At 55.6% G+C, this 19,513-nt stretch overlaps 7 non-coding genes across 7 annotated transcripts; 1 reads left to right on the top strand and 6 right to left on the bottom strand.

Annotated features, from left to right (window-relative positions):
* Positions 1-6,565: 6,565 nt before the first annotated feature.
* Trnar-ccu (transfer RNA arginine (anticodon CCU)) lies at positions 6,566-6,638 on the bottom strand. The gene has a single exon. It is a non-coding gene; the product is annotated as a tRNA-Arg (tRNA).
* A 1,683-nt stretch (positions 6,639-8,321) lies between these two features.
* On the bottom strand, positions 8,322-8,393 carry Trnap-agg (transfer RNA proline (anticodon AGG)). The gene has a single exon. It is a non-coding gene; the product is annotated as a tRNA-Pro (tRNA).
* Positions 8,394-9,234: 841 nt separating this feature from the next.
* On the bottom strand, positions 9,235-9,307 carry Trnak-cuu (transfer RNA lysine (anticodon CUU)). Its single transcript has one exon. It is a non-coding gene; the product is annotated as a tRNA-Lys (tRNA).
* Positions 9,308-11,951: 2,644 nt separating this feature from the next.
* Positions 11,952-12,023, bottom strand: Trnap-agg (transfer RNA proline (anticodon AGG)). Its single transcript has one exon. It is a non-coding gene; the product is annotated as a tRNA-Pro (tRNA).
* Positions 12,024-12,600: 577 nt separating this feature from the next.
* On the bottom strand, positions 12,601-12,672 carry Trnap-ugg (transfer RNA proline (anticodon UGG)). Its single transcript has one exon. It is a non-coding gene; the product is annotated as a tRNA-Pro (tRNA).
* Positions 12,673-14,695: 2,023 nt separating this feature from the next.
* Positions 14,696-14,767, top strand: Trnap-cgg (transfer RNA proline (anticodon CGG)). The gene has a single exon. It is a non-coding gene; the product is annotated as a tRNA-Pro (tRNA).
* Positions 14,768-14,871: 104 nt separating this feature from the next.
* Positions 14,872-14,944, bottom strand: Trnak-cuu (transfer RNA lysine (anticodon CUU)). The gene has a single exon. It is a non-coding gene; the product is annotated as a tRNA-Lys (tRNA).
* Between the last annotated feature and the right edge of the window lie 4,569 nt (positions 14,945-19,513).

The following is a 19,513-nucleotide window of genomic DNA, read 5'->3' as shown; positions in this document are numbered from 1 at the left end:
CTGCAATCACTAAGCGGTGTATGGATGTGCACGTAGGCGCTACACCACACATACGTTTTTTAATTTAATAAAAGATTTTTTTTTTCAGACATGGTGGCACATTCCTGTAAGCTCAACACTTGGGAGATAGAGGCAGGAGAATCAGGAGTTCAAAGCCAGCCTCAGCTGCATAGTGGGGCCAGGCTTAGCCACATGAGGCTCCCCCCTTTCTCTCTCTCTCTCTCTCACACACACACATACACACACACTTTTTTAACCTATAGATGTTTTAAAGGAAAGGTCTCATTGTAAGCTAGTCATAAAGCATTTGATCTTACATACTGTGAAGTTCCCTTTCCTGCATTAATATTAACTGTCCATTAAAAAAAAATTAAAAACCACACACTTTGAGTCAGAAGTGACACCTGCATCCTTGAAATTATGTCTTTTGGAAACACAAAGTTAGAATACAGCTGTCCCCAAGAAATGTATGTTTTTTTGAAGCTTTGTCTCTGGACACTTTAGGTCTGGCACATTGCTGTGCTCTTAGGGGCTGTGCCTTGACTGAGGATCCCGTCTGCTCCTTGCTCTGTGGCCTGTCTGTCATGAGGTAAAAAGGCATTCTTCACCCATACTTCCACCAACATGCTCCACCCAAGCACACGGGGCCAGGCAGCCACCAGCCTGCCTCTCTGAAACTATGAGCCAAGAATAAACCCTCCCTAATTTAAGTTTTTCTGTTAGACAGCCCCATTCTAGGAACACAAAAGTAACTAATGAAAAATACATGTGCTTCTCTAACTAATTTGCCTTCAGATTTTATAGACCAAATTTTTTCATTCATGGCACCTTACTCAATAACATTCATCTGCTACAGATAAAACTGAAATCCCAGGGTCATAATGAGTTCTTCCATCCTCAGCAGACACTCACTGGCAGAGAAGTTCTTCCTGTCCTATCTCCAAAAACAGTCCCCCCAAATGAAAAGAAAACAAATAACCCACAAAGTTAATTACAAAGCAAAATCCAGAAGGAAACAGTCATGAATTAGTAGAGCTGATACTTGAAAGTGGTAGAAAATGAACTTTAATCAGCCTGAAGAGAAACAGAATCTTCTGACGGACATAACTGCAAAGTTTAAACTATCTTTTTAGACAGTTTGTGCTTCCAGATACGCCTAAATCCGGGACCCTGGATGATGTCATCACCACCCCGAACTTCCTCTCCGCCTTGTTTCTGTCATGCGACTTCTGGGGAGAAGTACGGAAATGTCTACTCAACACAGACAGGGCATCGGCAAAGGAAGCATTCCATCCGAGGCACCTTGGTGAGCCAGTGACCTCACCGGGTCATTTCATAGGATGGCTGCTGAGGGCGGTTCACGGGAACCTGGGTGCGAGGTCACTCACAGGGGCACCAGTGAGGACTTGCAGGAGCCTGGACGACTCTACAGCAGCTCCATCGCTGACAAGTCCCCCCCCAGCATGGTAACATTCCCTACTCACGCGCAACTTCCTACTTCCTGTAACGTATGTGTCGGGACGGTGGCGGTTAGGACAGGACAAGGTGATAAAAGCTCAGACAAGAGCCAGATATCATTTTTCCACGGGGGGGGGGGGGTGTTGACAGCCCCATTCTCGTTGTGATATACCTGCCTATCACTGCAGTTTTGCTGTTTGGTTGCCATGACTGCAGGGCCAAAGTCTTCTGTAGGTCTCCTTGGCAATCTGTCCTAAGTAAGACGGCCAAAATTCTTGTCAGGCGCAGAAGAATCAGCTTCGTTACAGCAGCCTCTATTCAACCTCATTCTATAGACTTTCTCTTGCCATATAGCATAGCTATGGATAACTCCCCCCCCCCCAAACACACGCTAATAGTGATGACACACAGACAGCCTCGCTTCTCTCCGCCATGATGATTTGTCAGCCAAGGTAAGGCTGACATCCGCCCTTCCTGGGGCGCATGGGCAAACATGAACCAACCATTCTGGATGACAGTATAACACACTCTGGCCATCTTGGGTCATGGACCAAATGTGTCCTACTGCAGTCTTGATCTTATGGCTCTCCATCTCAGCATCAACCTGATGAGATCACTTGGGAGACAAGCCTCTTGGACATGCCTGAGAGAATGATTTTTTTTTTTCTATCAAAGGTATTTAATCCAACAAAAGTCCATGTTTCCTGAACCTCCCTGTTAGGGTTTCTGCTCAGATAGAAAGGTATCCTGGGGTTCAGGAGCCCCGGAGCCACACAGCTCTGAGAGGAAGCCTCCTCAGCAGAAGTACTGTAGCCCCCAGGCACCCCAGCTGAGCTCAGGAGCCTCAATCCCGCTCCACTTCTTCGGTTTATTGCTTTTTTTTTTTTTTTTTTTTTTTTTTTTTGCTTCTTCCAATGAGTCACACCAGAAAGAAAATCTCATAAAAGAGATTTATTGGAAGGAATGAATCCAGGGCTGGATGCCTCTGCCCCTGGGAGAAGACAGCAGGAAACCGAACAGCGGGCAGGACTTACATAGGATTTCTTGGGCAGAGTGGTCCGCGGTGAAGATGTTGAGAGACCAAAAGATAAATTAGCAGCTATTATTAAGGCCTGAACTATGTGGGTGGAGAAGTCCAGTAGTGCCCTGAGGGGAAGGACCACCTCACTGCATTCTTTCCCCACCCACTAGAGATACAGTTGCTAGGAAACTGGACCATCCCCCTAGGGAGGGACACCAGCTCACTAACGGTCTGGGGACCTTCCTATAGCCAATCGATTCAAAATGTAACATTTTGACCAATAGATGCTTGCCAGGCAGAAATCAGCCCTGCCTTTGGCATGCTGGGAGGGACCAGAATCTATATATCACCCAACTAACCTGGGTGCAGCGCGCTCGGCTCCCACTGCTTTGGCGGTGGGTGTGTGTGGGCCCAAGCTGCAGCTTGTAATTTACAATAAAAAGAACCTCATGTATTTACAGCGGAGTCTGTTTATTCCTGGTCTTTTGGGGTTCGTGAACTGGGCAGAACAATGTCCAGGGTGAAGATGTCCAGGGTGAGGATGTCCAGGATGAAGATGTCCATCGTGGGGATTGGCGGGATTTCAAGTCCTGAGCTTGGCAGAGCTCAGAGATTGGTGGAATTTTTCTTGTAGGGGTCCGTGCCCTCTCCCTTCTCCAGGCAGGAAATGACAGTTACAGCCGTTAGGGAAGTCTGAGGGGTGGGAGAGGTCTGTCTGCTGGAGCTCCTTCCAGTTGGGGTGACTGGCTACTATCCTGCCTTGAGGGTTTACAAAGTTAATCAAGTATGCAAAGTTTACAAAGAGAGTCCAAGGCAGGGAAAGCTTGGGGGAGGGTGAATAGATAACACCCCCCTTCCGCTTTGTCCCAATTAGCCAACTGCATTAGATTGTAGAGTTACGCTCCAGCCAAGGGGATGATCACCACATCAGGGGTGAGAGACAAGGGCAACCTGGGGAGTAAGCTCAATGGCCCTATTTGGGGCTTTTTACAAAAAAAAAAAAAAAAAAAACGGCTTTGCTGTGGAACTCATCCAGGGTTTCAGATCCATCTGACCCAGTGTTTAGGTTCCCTCCTTTAGGGGAAGAGTGCCCCGCCCTCAGGTGAGTGTGTCAGGTGAACGACATATCTTTGTATCCATAAAAAAGTTGATCAGCAATCCCAGAGGCAGCTAAAGAATGCCCTAGAGACCAGAAAACTCTTGCAGGAAAGACGAAGGCAGGGAATCACAGAAAGGCAAAGCACCCCTAGCGGTTAGATAAGAGAGTGAGACCTATCGCTGACATGGAGTGGAGTCCTGACCCATAATTCCGAAGGTGGCCTTGGTGACTTCTGGAAGCGAAAAAGTGCCTGTCACAGCACTGCCCCATGAGGGAATTGGTTGGAGATGTATGAGGCGCTTAAAATTAGAATACCAGAAACCTCCATTGCTGCATGCTTAGATTCTGATTGGTTATCAACGTGCAAGGAACCTCTATTGTGGAGGGAGGCAAGTCTTGTAGCTTAACTCTCAAAAACCCTGGATGGGAAACATTTGGGTTTTTTTAAAAAAATTTTTTTTTCTGAAGAAATAAATTCCCCTAGACAGGAAATCCAAGTCTTGTGGCTGACCCGGGGGCTGCCCTGCTCCATTCCCTATTCACAAATCTGTCTGATCCCAGCCCAAGCCATGGCTAGCTTTCTCTCGGGTCCGCTGAGAGAAAGGTGCTAGGGTCGCTTTCTCCTCCCCAGCTAGCCCCTCTGCTTCCGGGACAGCAGCGCCACCTATGGGCCCTGGGCACACCTGGCTCTTCCCGCTGCGGCTCTCATGGGTTCTCCCCAGAAAAGGGAGGTCAAAGGGCTCTCCACGACCCTGCTTGGAGTTCACAGCTACAATCTGTGGCAAGACACGTGGACTCCCTTTTCTGGGGCTGAGACCATGGACGTTATTCTCTGTCTCCTTGTTTTGCCTTTTTTTCCCCTCTATATCTGCATTCCTAGGCTATGTGTACTATCTTCCAATTCCATGCTGACCTAATTCTGTGCTTTCTGAAGAAAAGGAATAACTGTCCACACTTAATCTGTGAGACACAGGGATCCGGGAGAGATCTGTATCCTCGTGGGGCTAATTTTAACCCGGGGCTGAGCTCACAATTAGCAAAAAGAGCTATATCGTGTTCTCACCATCTTCACCTCATCAGCATGGAGACAAGCAGGTCATCGCCTTGGTTAGTGATGTCATCATGATGCCCATAACCATGTGACTTCACTGCCATCTTGGTTGATGCACCCTATGGTGTGGACCAACACGGTGGCACCCATAAAACTAGCTGAGCTCCCAGGGGAATTCCCAGACCTCCAGAATTTCACGAGTCCCGGTTCTCTCCTCCCGACTTTGTTCTCCTTCCTGGCTTTCACCTTGCCTGGTGCCTAATGGAACCAAGGAAATGGCAAGCGCAGAGGAGGCGCCAGCACGGCTGGGCTGCCGAATGATAAGCTCAGGGCATTTTCATTAGACCACAGAGGAACTGGACCTCCATGGTGGCTTTTTGTTTGTTCTGTCCCCATGCCCCTTGGGCCCACTAGCCAGTTACAGCAGATTCACAGTCAGGCAGCACCAACGGACGCCACCATCATCTACATCACGGGTAGAAGACAGGCCATCTTAGCGGAGCACGCTTGGTACCCCAGTTTGGGCTCTGGAGCACCCCTTTTTAAAAAGAAACTGCCTTGCAGAGCTGCTTTCAAGTTGTCCGTGTGCTCCTTTGTGGAACACTAAGATTATTATTTTTTTTTTTCCAACACAACTGTGGAGGATTGGGGTCTTGGTTAGGGTAGCCGAGGAAGGAAGCCTCACCTACTGTGGGTGCTACCATTGACTGGACTGTAGAAAGAGGAAAGGTGCAGGCATGGCGGCACACACCTTTAACCCCATCACTCAGGGAGGCATAAGTAAGTGGGTCTCTGCTACGTTGAGGCCGGCCTGGTCTATATAGCAAGTACCAAATAGCCAGGGCTACACAGAGAAACCTGTGTCAAAAAAGAAAGAAAAGGAAGGAAGGAAGGAAGGAAGGAAGGAAGGAAGGAAGGAAAAAAGAAAAGAAAAGAAAAGAAAAGAAAGAAAGAAAGAAAGAAAGAAAGAAAGAAAGAAAAAGAAAGAAAAGGAAAGGAAAGGAAAGGAAAGGAAAAAGAGGAAGAATAGGAGGTGTAAGCTGAGCACACACATTCCTTTGCCTCAGCTTCCTAACTGTGTGACCCGCTGCCTCAGGCTCCTGCCGCCAGGATTTCTTGTCTCCATGGACCACAGTAAGCCCTTCCTTAGGTTACTTCTGACAAGTGTCCTGTCACTAACACAGATCGCAGGTGTCCCTCGAAAGTCCACGGATCCCAGCTTAGGTCCCCGCAAGGCTCCGCGGGAGACGCGGATCCAGCCTCGGAGAGATGGGATCTGGTGAGCTGGGCTGTTGGAGGCATTCCCCCAAAAGGCTGGTGAGGTGGCAGCTCCCTCCTCCCCACTATACAGTGAACGTGCTTACTCAGTCCCAAACTACACCCCTCAACAGGACTTCCTCACTAATTACCACCAGTTTTTCTGCGGTGCTGGGCAGCTGATGAACACACACGCGCGCACACACACCACGAGAACACACGCGCACACGTCATCACCCCCACTGAATGGCGGAAGAGACGAGCTCCCACACAAGTCTAGGGAAGAGCGCCCACGAGCCAAACAGAGCCCCCCTCCCATGATCTCCTGGCTTGTTGAGCACAGCTGGGCAAAGGGGTTGAAGACGGAGCTTAAGGTATAGAATTAGGCACCTGCAACTGTTCTTTTGCAGGCAGTTCTCGCCACCTCGGACCAATAGCCGCTCTGCACTCTTCAGTCCAAGGGAGGGAAAGAGGAGGGGAGTGAGAAGATGGAGAGAAATAGAAAAAAGCGGAAGGAGAAAAGACCTCACATGAATTCACATTTTCTAATGAAGATGTCTTTTTTTTTTTTTTTCTTCCCTCCAGTATTGATTTTTTCCGTCGCAAGTACAGATATTACATGTCTAAACTGGCGATCGTATGACTCAAAATGTCGGCTGCTAGCCAAGCAGGTTTACACTACCCCAGGTGGGACTCGAACCCACAATCCCTGGCTTAGGAGGCCAGTGCCTTATCCATTAGGCCACTGGGGCTGACGCCGTGCCCCCTCCTTGAGGACGGTTAAAAGGACTCGTGACGGGTGTGTTTCCCCAGGCCGCCTTGACCGAGCCTCCACAGCCCTCTGGCCCCTGCGCCCTGGCTGGGCTCCCGCAGCCTCCGCCCACCGCTCCGTGGGGACCTGCTCCTTCCGGGGCTCCCCGGCTCCTCGCAGGTCCTCCGTGCGTCCGCCCTGGCTCAGGCCGCGGAGAGGGGCGCAGGCAGCCCCTGCTGGGACAGACGCCAGAGCCTCCTCCCGGTGTGAGAACTCAGCGGGAGCTGCAGTTGTTCCTACAGGTCCCCGTCCCGCCCGACAGCTCCGGGGCCTCGAGGGACTGCATCCTCCTGCTCCTCCTCTCCCTCCTCCTCCTCTCCTCCTCCTCCCCCTGCTCCTCTCTCCTCTTCCTCCCCCTCCTCCTCCACCCCATCCTCCCCCTCTCCTCCTCCCCATCCTCCCTCTCCTCTTCCTCTCCATCCTCCCCCTCCTCCTCCTCCTCCCCATCCTACCCCTGCTCCTCACCCCGCCTCCGTACCGAGGCTCGGGTTCGGACCCCGGGCTGGGGCTCGGGCTGGCCCTCGCTGGGGTCTAGGCCTCGGGGCCTGGGAGACGCGGGTCTCCGGAGCGGGAACCCCGGCAGACTTCCGGCTGGTGTCCTCAGCAGTCAGGGGCCGCACAGAGACCCACACCCCGGGTTTCTCTAAGTGGTTACGTAGCCCGGGCTGCCTCAGGCTCACGTGTAGCCGAGGACGGCCTTGAACTTGCGACCCTCCTGCCTCGCGCCCCACGCGCTTGTTGAGCCTGTCCGCCCTTTCGCGTGGCACGCTGGCCAGGGCCCCGCCACGGCGTGCTGGAAGGCCGCCGAGCCCAGGAGACGAGGTCCTGCTCTCCCAGCCCTGCGGAGACCTGGGGTCGCAGCGTCGCACAGCCCCTCCTCTGCCAGGGCACGGACTCCGGAGGCCGCAGCGGGGTGGGCGGCCCGGCCTGTCTGCGCGCCGGCCGCGGCTCCCCGCATCCCCGGCCGCCGGGCCGCCTTCTGAGAGCCGGAGCCCGAGGCCGCCTCTTCTGTGTCCACGGAGGTCTAAGAACTCCTTCTCTGGTGTGCTTGCGGCCCCACACTGGGTTGGGGTGTGTGTGTGTGTGTGTGCGTGTGTGTGCGTGTGCGTGTGTGTGATTTCCATCGTTTCTGCCCCCGGATCAGCTCTGACGACCCCAGCCGATCCCGCTGATGGACACTGAGCTGTGGCCCCAGCCCCAGCCCCAGGTGGACGCAGACGCCTGTGTTTCCAGCACCGAGAAGTGGGGGCGGTGGGGCCCCCGGGAACGCAAACACCCGTGAAAGAAAAGCGGCTGTGGCCGCTCCCATCCTTGAAGCCAGAGGCTCATAGCTCTCCAGCCCACAAACGGCCGGAACTGCCGACAGCCAGCCGTAAACACCTTCCTGCTGTTCCTGCTGACCAGTCGACGTAGGGGCCAACGTGGCCGACCCCGTCGCGGCTGGAATAAAAACTACCTCGCGCTTCTGCATGGAGTGTGGCCTGTGGGAGCTCCAGGGAAGAGGGCGCCAGAACAGACACCCCCAGGACCCTGGGGACTTGGGTTTGTTCGGTCCTTCCTTCCGAGCGGCGAAGGTGACCTTGGTTCTGAGAATCCCCGCCTCGACGGCTGGGTCAAAACGGCAGGGCTCGTCCGGGATTTGAACCCGGGACCTCTCGCACCCTAAGCGAGAATCATACCCCTAGACCAACGAGCCGTGGGGTCTGAGGTCGCCGGCTGTGTTTAAGGGGTGGCTGGGGCCTGTGGTAGGCCTGTAGGAGGGAAAGGAGACCGGGATGTGGGGCCCGCCCGAAAGGGCTGCGTCTGGGGGCGGGAGGCGCAGGGGCCGCCCGGTGCCCCACCCCCCCCCAGGGCCTCAAAAGCAGAGCAGGCCCCGCTCGCACCACTCCAAACCCGCTCTACCCCCCGGGGCCTACCCAAAAGTTTCCCATCCTACCGTCGAGCCAAAAATGCCATCCCGCCCAACGTGGGGCTCCCGACCCTGAGATTAAGAGTCTCATGCTCTACCGACTGAGCTAGCCGGGCGGTCGCAGCAGGACGGCCTGACTACATAGAGTAGAAAGGGTCGCAAGGGCCGGGCCCCGCGTCGCGGGTCTTCTCGAGGGCTGGGGTCCCCACGGCGCGGGTGGAAAACAGCACCCCGCGGCTCGAACCCGCGGCGCTGAAGCGCAGAGCCTCGCCCTCCCGCGGCCGCGCCAGCCGGGACGATCCCGCTGTGGAAGAGCTCCACGACCACCGAGGCCTGAACCACGCGCCAGGGCCCAAGCCGGCCCTCGGACACACCCAGGCGCATGGCTTCGGCCGTTTGGCTTGTGGCGGGTCCCCAGCCTTCTGAACCAGGCAAAACCGAACTGCGGGTTAGCCACCTGCAGGGTGGGGAAGGAGACCCAAAACTGCAGGGTCCGAGCCCCAGCTGGGGCGGAGGGTCAGGGTCTGAGGGCACCCAGGAGTTTCCCTTTCGAAGCCACCGGGAAAGGTGTCGGCCATGCGGAGACATCCGTGGTGAAGCTTCCTCTCTCCAAGCTAAAACACGGAGCCGCCCAACGTGGGGCTCGAACCCACGACCCTGAGATTAAGAGTCTCATGCTCTACCGACTGAGCTAGCCGGGCAACTGTGGTCATCGCAGAGGCGAGGTCTGAGTTCACACCGGCTGGGCGAGTCCCCACCGCCCCCGGGCCACACCTCGGCCTCGCCGCCGGGCGCTCTTCCTCGGAGGAGCGCTTGCTTCTCTTCCCGCCTCTGGGACGGAAGGGCCGTTCTGTTTCGCGGACATTTCCACCATCGTCCTTCTTTAGTACAGAAAGCACGGCTTTGCTCACAGGACTTGCTGGGTTTTGATGTCGTTAAAGGTTACTCTGAATTTATTCGTGTGTTTGTGTGTGTGCGTGCACGTGGGCACACACACGTGTGGGTCAGAGGACAGCGTGCAGGAGTCAGTTTTCTTCTTCAGCCCTGTGAGCTCTAGGCATCAAGCTCGGGTCCTCAAGCAGGTGTGGCCCCCTCTATGTCTCTCTCTCTCTCCCGGAATGATTCGCTTTATTCTTAGTGTAAGGGTGTTTTGCGTGGGTGTACAGCGCCCACAGAGGTCAGAGAAGAACCTGAGCTAGGACGGTTGTGAGTGGTCGTGTGGGCGCTGGGAATGCGCCCAGGGCGTCTGGAAGAGCAGCCGGTGTTCTTAGTTGCTGAGCCATCTCTCCGCGCCCACCTGTAATCTCTCTGTATTTATCTGTGTGTGTGAGGCTGAGTTCCTGTGCTCCGAGGGTCGCCACGGTGAGGGAACCAAACCCTTGAGCACCGGGATCCCGGGCGGTTGCCAGCAACGTGCAGGCACTGGGGACTGGGCCCCGTGCAGTCGTAACTGCGGAGCCAGCTCTGCAGAGCAAATCCTGCTCCTGCATTTCCTCCAACCGGTGCCTCTGTAAATACACCATAAAGGCGCGTCGCCCCACCAAAGCTTGGTCGTTCGCCTCTGCCAGGGCTGAAAGAGACGCAACAAGTCAGCGTCGTTACAACTAAATCTGCTCCAGCTTCGTTTTCTCATACACACAAATTTACACTGCCCAGGACTCATGGCCAGCCGCACATCCCAAATAAAAGCGAAGACTAGGCCTGCCGCTCGCCTGTCCGCAGAACAGAGTGGACGGGACCCCAGCCTGACCCCCGGTGCTGACCTAGTGATTAGAAATTAGAGAAGGGAAGAGGCAGGCCAGGCAGCTTCCCCCTGGGCGGTGGGCCACACCTTTAATCCCAGCTCTCGAGAGGCAGAGGCGGGCCAACCACGGAAGGAAGGAAGGAAAAGGGAGGAAGGAAGGGAGGGAGGGAGGGAGGGAGGAAACGGCAGTGCAGGTGCAGAGTTTAGGGGAGGGTACCAGCAAGAGGGGCCTTTGGTTACCACCTACAAACATCATTAGCCTTGCACCCCCTGCTCAGGCGCCTGCCTCCCTTTATAGGAGCTCCACGGAAGCCAGGGGCTGCTGGGCTGGGGGTGGGGCTGTTGGGGGGAGCCCAGAGTTAACCTGTAAAGATGATTTGGGCTCTAAGGCACATAGGAGGTGTCTCCAACTAACACAGACAGTACTGAAGAGTTCAGGGCTGGGACTCAGCTGTGATAGGCGACAGAGGCGAGCAGAGAGCCAGCGGCCCTATGAGACAGCATCTTTCCATAACCGGGACGTGGCTGGGCAGTTAGAGCACCTTCGTTCAATCCCTGGGACTAGGTGCGGAAACGACCTTGGTGCCCAGAGCTGAGTCCTCCTGTGTGACCTGAGAGATCGCTGAATAGCATCTAGAGAAGAAAAGGACACGATACGGTCCTTAGTTATTTCATCTTATCTATTCATAGATGAGGCCTCACTCTGGCCGTGGCTGGCCTGGAACTCACCACGTGAACCAGGCTAGTCGGGGATGTGTGGGAGGCGCCGGCCTCTCCCTCCCCTGTGCCGGCGTTAGTGGCGTGCACGGCTACACCCGGCTGATTAACTGATTTATTTCTTATTCCTACTGCATTTCCTTGTGTGGGTGGAGGACGGCTGTGCTAGAGGGGGTTCTTTCCTTCCGAGTGTGGCCCTGGGGCTCCCGCGGGTGACGGAGCTTCACAGCGGGCACTCTTAGCCCGGAACCATCTCTCCCGTAGCCAGTTGTGCACTCAGAGCTGGAATTTCCGTAAGACAGGTAAGCGGCGACCAGCCAAGTGTCTCAGGACCTGCTGTCCACGCTAAGACATCATGCCCAACACGGGGCTAGAGCCCAAACATTGACGGCCTCGCGATCGCCACTTGGAAGGCAGAGCCAGGGGCCTCCATGTGGCTTCTACGCCAGACTGGGCTGCACAGCGAACCCCACGACTGCCCGGCCTCTCTAGAAACAAACAAAGCAAAACAAAAGCGTCCTTTGCTCTACGGACCGCAGTAGCCGGGAAACCTACATCAACACTTCCATGATGAGGGCACCGGAACAAGCCGGTTTTGCAGATGAGGTTTTCATTTCCCACCCGTGCCTCTGTCTGCCTGAAGGGCTGCTCCTCCGTTCTCTCCGACCTGAGACAGGGCAGGGTCTGGAGCTGCAGGCACAGGTTTTAGTGGGCTTTCTGACCACAGATTGGACTCAAGACGCTCAGAAAGCGCCCTTCCTTCTACAAAAGTCAGGCTTCCCTATCCTGAGCCGATGTCTCAGGGTTGAGTCCGGGTCTCTTGACCAGTGTCTAGGAAAGAAGGAGGAGGAAATGAAAATTCAGTGTGTGCAAAAAGACATCCAGGGCTCGTCCGGGATTTGAACCCGGGACCTCTCGCACCCTAAGCGAGAATCATACCCCTAGACCAACGAGCCACGTCGATTATGGCAACAGTTCGGCTTTATGGTGGTGGTTGGAAGGGGCCGACCCTGCGGCGCGGAGAGGAGAGTCAGGACTCCGAAGGATTCCAAATAACCCGGGGTCCCTCCGTCCTGCACTGGCCCTGGGCTCGGCCGCTGCCCACGCGGCAGCTCGCGGTCTAGACGCCATGGCCGCTCCTAGGGGGCGGGGGAGCTGCACGGAGGCCCCGACCGCCCGCCGGTCAGTAAGGTCACTTCCCCGGGCCCTCGCCCGCCCGCCCGCGCCCAGAGCGGGAGGGAGGCCCGGCGCGCGGCCCGCGCTGTCCCCGAGTCCATCCCGGTCCATCCCGGTCCGTCCCGGCCCATCCCGGCCCGCAGGGCGAGGCGCGCGGAAGAAGGGTTACCCTGAGGGAGCGGGGAGGAAGAGGAGGAGGAGAAAAGAGAAGAGACCTCGACCCGGGACGCCGACGCCCGCGGCCTCGCCCGTCACCTCGCCTCCGCTGCCCGCGTCCTCCCCGCCCCGCCGCGGCTCGCGCTTGCTTCTCGGCTCTCCGCCTCCTGCCGCCGAGAAAAGGAAGCGCGGAGGCGCTCTGGGCTCGTCCGGGATTTGAACCCGGGACCTCTCGCACCCAAAGCGAGAATCATACCCCTAGACCAACGAGCCAGGACACCAGGCCTTCCCCCCTCCCCTCTCTCCAAACGAGGTGAAGCTGCTGCTGTCTATTTGCTTGCTTATTTATGCCTTTATCTAGTCATTTATTCATCCATTCATTCATTCATTTATTTACTTATTCACTCATTCACTCACTCACTCGTTTTTTCAGTTCTTACGCTGCCCTGCACCCTCACACAGGAACCCTCAGGGTCCCCCGGCTCACAGCCGCCGCGGGAGTGCCAGGGCGAGCGCTGGTTCCACGACGTAAACGAGCTGATGCCGGCCAATTTTCCCCTCGCGGAAAGCGTAGCTAACGTGGACTACAGACAGGCCTGCCCGTCGCTACCGCGGAGGACGTTCCGGACAGAACACGGACGTTAGAGCTCCTCACAAACTCACAGAGCAGGCACCGTCCATTTTTTAACAGATGTCAAGCAAAACAGAACACGACACTGACAGGCCAAAGACCTGACCGCCTGGATTTAAAGTCCCTAAGAGTATACACCTCAACCAGCCGTGGTGACGAATGCCTCAACTCCTCTTGAGAGGTGAGTGAGGTGGATGAGGAGGCCAAGGTCATCTTGGCTACACTGAGTTTGAGGCCAGCCTGGACTACGTGAGACCCTCAAAAATACATGGGGTTTTGTTTGTTTGTTCGTTTGCTTGTTTTGGTTTGGGTCTTGTATGTAACGGGGAAAATGGAATCCTAGAAATCGACAGCTCTATTTCCTTCGTCTCTGGGACAGGTTCTTGTCTCGTTGCCGAGGCTAGCCCCAAAGAAGTCATCCTGCTGCAGGGGTGCAGTCCTGGACTGCGCCTAGGCGGATTGGGTGGCAAATAACTCAGCTCTGAGGTGGTTAGACAAGAGGACCTTCCCTGAGGGCTGGGAACTGCACATCTGGGTCCCAGCACTGGGGGGCTGAGGCTGGAGGTCAGTCTGGGTTGCGGTGAGAGCCCGCCTCTAAGCAACACTGTGTTCTCTTCCGGGGCACCACAGCCAACTGTCTGCCCTTAGCGAGGGTCATCTCCCGCCACCGCTGCTGGTCTCCGAGCTCTGAACTAAGGTTCTGGGAGCATCCAGCTGACCACACAGGCAGAGTCTTGTGAAATACGCACAAGGCCGTTCAGTGTAGGGAAAAGCCTGGCAATTCGGAGGTCGGCGCCTGGGCTCCTGGGGTCCTGCTCCCTCGGCTGCGCTGGCTGTCTTTGGAAGGAGCCTTCTACCACACCCCCCACACCCCACCCCGGCTGCCGCTCAGAACAGCCGAGAAACAAGGGTGTGCGTGAGCTCCTTGGCCCCATCTACGGGCCTTGCTCAGAACGCGAACGGGTCAAATGCTGGAGAAAGTTGGGTTCTCAGCGTTCGCTCCCTCTTACGGGGACAGGGCATCAGGTCTCTCTCCGCAGGTAGACGGCTTCTTGGGCCGCAGGAGCGGGCCACCGCAGTCTACTGAGGGCCAGGCCCAGGTCCAGCCGCGGAGCTGGCTTGGCCGCCACAGGAGCTGGTCGGGCGGCTGTTTTCTGGCTCGGAAGTTGAGCGGCTCCCAGCATCCTGCCCCTGCGGAGGCCTCCTGGGGCTGACCTCCCCTGCGGAGGCCTCCTGGGGCTGACCTCCCCTGCGGAGGCCTCCTGGGGCTGACCTCCCAGACGCAGACAGGCCGTGACAGAGGGAACCAGGCTCCAGGAGGGCGAGGCCGGACTCTTACCCGCCGCCGGCTGAGCTGCGGAGGCGCCCCCAGCCTCGGGCGTCAGGGGAGACTGTTTGGCCCTGGGTTTGGGCAGTTTGGGGCGAGGCTCATTTCACGGCAATTCCTCGCCTCCTCCCGGCCCTCCCGCCACAGACCAGGAGTCCAGCCGCCGGGCAAGGCCTTCCCCAAAGCGCAGCTGTTCTCCGAGGCTTCTTCCGAGCGGCCTCCGTCGTGGTTTGCTAAAACTTCTATCCCTATCCCACAGTCCAGGCCTACTGCAGAGCTCGGCCCGTCTGGAGACGAACACAGGCCTATAAGGGAGTATTGGAAAACCCAGTCTGTGTGGCTCGTTGGTCTAGGGGTATGATTCTCGCTTCGGGTGCGAGAGGTCCCGGGTTCAAATCCCGGACGAGCCCTGGAGGGGGTCCAGTTTCCCAATGTTTTCCTCCTTTTTTTTTTTTTTACTGGAACTTAATGAAGCGGGAGGATTTTACAGAGAAGACAGTGACAAAAACAACCGCGCCCAACGTGGGGCTCGAACCCACGACCCTGAGATTAAGAGTCTCATGCTCTACCGACTGAGCTAGCCGGGCTGCTTGGCGGAAGGTCTACGGAGGGTTGTAGAGCGGCCATTGGAGCGGATCATCTCGGCCGTGACCCCCGCCCTGTCCCGCGGGCGCCTCTGCCTGGACGCTCGCTGCTCCGCCCGCCGGTGCCCGCTGACGGCGCTGCTGGCCCCGCCAGGCCGCGGCTCCGGGCCGCAGCTGCGCGAACGCCCGCCCGGGCGCGCGGACACCCGAGGCCTGGACCCGCCCCAGTCAGTCACGAGGCCGCGCGCTCGCTTTCTGTCCCGCGTGAAGGGGGCCGGGGCGACGACCACGGCCCTGGCCCACGCTGCGCCCTCGCGGGCTGAAACAAGCCCGCGCTGCAGACCCCCGGCAGGCGTGGGGCAGTCTGGGGGCCGAGCTGACCCTCACGGCCCGATTGCCCAGGCAGCTGGGACCGCAAGGGAGGACCGAGCGCCGCCCATTAGGAATGCAAACTGCCCGACCACCAGTGTCTTTGCTTATTCTTAGAAAAATAAAAACATAAAAAAACCGTCATTCGGGGCTGGAGAGACGGCTCAGTGTTTAAGAGCGCTGTCCGCTCTTCCTAAAGGACCCCAGCACCCACATGGCAGCGCACAGCTGTAACAGATCTGATACCTTTACCCTAATGCACATTAAAAAAATAACAATAAAAATTAAATAAATTTTAAAAACCCATCATTCACTAATTGTGGTTTTTGAAACAGGGCTTTAACAGTACCTAACAGCTGCCCACTGTCCCAGGGAAGATTACAGCTCATTTTTCTGTCTCAGTTTTACCATCCAACAAAGCGATCAGGCAGGAGCGGGAACTCAGGCTTCGTCCAGGGTGTCTGTCACTCATAAGCCACGGGACAGGATCGTCCTGGCCTCAGGCTGCAGCTGCTTTGAGAGCGTTGTCCCCAGAACATGACAGCATGAGTCATCTGCATCTATTCTGTTCCTCCGTTCAGGCAGGAAGGGTCTAGCTCCCACGTCAGAAGACAGTCCTGCGGTTCGCTAACTGCGCAGAGATGGATCTTCATGATGTTTGAAAATCCCCAGCTCTGCTGGACATGCTGTTTCACATTAGCAACCGCGGTACTTAGGAACCAGAAAGATAAGGACAAATTCAAGGACAGTGTGGGCTACACAGTGAGTTCCAGGCCAGCCTAAGCCACAGTGAAACCTGTCAAAAAAAATTAAAAAAAGTGCAAACTCTTCTTCAGTTACCTCCGTTCAAGGCCCGGACAGAATACAGGAGACTGTCTCAAAACAAAACAAAAATCAAACAGCAACAACAAAACATCTGGATGAGGTTCCATAATGTTTGCACAAAATGCATGTATGGGCCAGGTATGGGGGTGCTCACATTTAGCCCCAACACTGAAGAGGCAGAGGAAGGTGGCTCTCTGTGAGTTAGAGGCCAGCCAGGGCTACTCAGTGAAACTCTGTCTCAAAACAAACAGCAAAAGTCCAGGTGTCTGTTGCACCTGAGAGACCGATCGCAAGCATAATTAGTAAAGGTGAGACGGGGTCACAGTAAAGTGAGCAAGCTAATCTGAGATAGACGAGAACACAGTGGGAAGAGTCGCTAGCAGGACAGAGCACAGACTGTAGGCAGCTTCCAGAGTCTGGGAGAGACAGGCAAGGGTCCTCCTTGGAGTCTTGAGAGGACGTGTGCCTTGCAGAGACCTCAAGGAAAGGCTGCAGAGGGGCAAGAAGGCCTCTCTACCCTTTCAAGCCATCCGGCATCCAGCGGTTTGGAAGAGCAGCTGTAGGAAGCTAATCGGTGTACAGCAGTGCGGTCCTGAGTTCCGCTGTGTCCCTGGTTCCTCGGGGTGTCTGGTGCTGCCGGACACCAGGCCAGGCGTGGAGAATGGGTGGGGTCTGCAGGATTCCGGCCCAGCTGGGAGTACCTCAGGGAGGAGACTTTCTCCAAGGATTTCAGTGTCTCGGCCTTCTTAGCTCAGAGCTCTCCCAGCGAAACAGCAGCTCTCAGATGATCTTTAGTGAAATGGCTTGTGCCCGTTTATTCGAGGTGGACAAGGACTATATAAACCTTGGGGAGTGGGAAGCAATGCCAGGGCGGTTGGGACTGGAATGCTGGTGTTGCTCTGTTTGCCTCCAGGTGCCAGGCTACCTGACTACCCGGGACTACCCTGAGAATTGCCAGGTTGGGGTCTCCAGGCTATGCGCCCCAGGGCATGCAGGCATGGAAGCAGGGAGGAACTGGTTCTCCTCCTGCGGGTCTCAGGATTTAGACACTTCTCTGGCCTTACTCTAGCTCCACGCCTGTTTTTTCTGGCTCAGCCAGTATATGTGTGCCATACAGTGAGAGGTTTTGGAGTTTGAATGAGTGTTCCCTTAACCTAATTTTAGAGCCCTGGTAAAGTCTATTAATGTTTGGGGTTTTTGTTGTTGTTGTTCTGTTGGTTGGTTGATTGGTTGTTTGGTTGGTTTGGTTTCTCCAGACAGGATTTCTCTGTGTAGCCCTGGCTATTCTGGAACTGATTCTGTAGACCAGGCTGACCTCAGAAACATGCCTGCCTCTGAGTGCTGGGATTAAAGGTGTTGTCATCATGCCCCTGCTCAAATCATTATTAATGTAGACGATGGCTCCTCAGGTTCTTACTGTAAGCAAAGACACTGGAGAGGAGGCAGCGTGAGCCCTGGATTAGCAGCTCTCTTACTGCCCTGGCTGCCTTGGTCAAATGGCTTGTCACTTCAGGCAGCACAATCATCAGGAGCCCTCCATGTACACTTTGGGGAAAGGAGCTGCCTCAGCCAGAGTTGTTCCAAGCAGCTTGCATCAGACTTTCTGCTAGCTCTAGCCTAGGTGAACCCTTCAGGACCCTGCAAGCATGTCCACCAGGGCCAGAGGAGCTGCACCCTGACAGCCTGGATGAGAGATGCTGATTGGTGCTATAGAGGGAAAGCCGTGATTGGTGGGAACAAACCTCTATTTGCATATCAGACCCCTTCCTTTGGCTATGTACGTGGAGATCTTACTCCTGAAAGACTTTCATGCAAGGCAAGGTTTTGGCAGTTTTTGGTAGAGCAGGTTGAGCTGGTAGGACAAAGAAAGAGTGGCAAAAACAGCAGTAAGGGAGTTACAGTAACAGCCTTCCAAAAAGGAAGCTGACTGCAGTGTGGAGCGAGGGAGGAATGGCAGGGTGGATGGCACAGAGCGGAGGTTTCTGTGAGGGAGGGGTCCCGGTACCGGAGGCTGGAACGCTGGCGGCTGCTCCCTAATGCTGTTACAGGTCTCAGCTGCCGATAGAAGGATGCAAAAGCTACCAAAAGTTGAAACCTGAATAGCTGTCCTCGCCTACCCACAATTCTAAAAAGAGCAAAAGGACCCCTGCCGTGTGATTCTGTCAAGGGCAGTGAACTTAATTCGGTTATCAGGCTTTTTTTTTTTTTTTTTAGCCTTCAACTTTCTCAACATTCCCCGGCGTGGACTGGAATTCGCTGGGGGAGAGAGAGCGGGGCATTGCTCCAGAATGCGGAGAGGGCACCCAGGTTTCCTGGGCAGAAAAGCTGGGGCTTCTGCCAACCCCTGTGCTGGTGAAGCAGGCTCCTGAAGGAGGGTCCGGGAAGGCCTCCGCATCTCCCTGGCAATGCAGGTTGTCTGACCCCCAAGCCTCACAACCACCCAGGAACTTCAAATTGGCCACCAGACAGAGCGACAGCTACAACACGCTACTTGGGGACCCAAGACCCAGAGAGCCAGGACTCTCCTGTCCTCCCAGGGTCTCTGGCAGCAGGAAAGGACCCACAGCTCCTCCCGAGTGCAGCTTGAGCACACTGGAACATTGGCTTGGGGAGGCCCGATGGAGCCCTGGACCCAGAGCTGCACAGCCACTGTGGACTGCAGTCCAGGGCTGTCCGGGGAAAGACATCAGGTGCAGGCGCCCGGCCATTTGGAAAGATAGCTTGAGACTGAGCAGAGCAGGCAGCAGAAACTGCTCTGAGCCTTGGTCACTTGGCCAGTGTTTACTTGTATAAACAAGATGATAGAGTTATTCTTCGTAACATTTATGTTCAAAACGGATTAACTCAGGTCGAAGATGTCGCTTTAGGAAAGGGAGTTCTTCGAGGCTAGACATGGCCTGAATATTGATATTTCATACAATATGTAATAACCCAGAGGAGACCCCGCCCGTTCTTAGGAATGCCCCTAAGTCTGTGTCTGAGTTGGAGCCCCAGATTGGGTAGTTCCTGGGCGGACCTCCACTCGGGGTACAGCACTCTCCCCAGACTTCCCCCGGCTCCTACGCTGCTTCAGTGTGGTAGCCACGCAGACTGTGGGCAGAGAAGAGGCTTTTCCCAGGTCAGCAAGTGCTGCACGAGGCACCCCCAAGTCAAGAGGTATCATCTGGTGCATTTAAGTTTAAGGGTCTGTTTAATCCTGTGTGTGGGGCCCTCCCCCATTGCCTGGCAGGCTCAGCCCATCGGAAGACTCGCCCACAGGGAAGGTTCCAGCTCGAGGTTGAGTCTGGTCCCTAGATCAGCGTGGTGTCCCGCGCCCTCGATGGCATGGCCCTGCAGTCTCTACTTTGTCACCCCAAAGCCAGCAAGCTAAGACACGAG

This window comes from Meriones unguiculatus, chromosome 11, assembly GCF_030254825.1.
Source record: "Meriones unguiculatus strain TT.TT164.6M chromosome 11, Bangor_MerUng_6.1, whole genome shotgun sequence".
In the NCBI taxonomy this organism is placed as follows: Eukaryota; Metazoa; Chordata; class Mammalia; order Rodentia; family Muridae; genus Meriones; species Meriones unguiculatus.
Note: the sequence above shows the minus strand (reverse complement) of the source record. Positions and strands in the feature narration are given on the sequence as shown.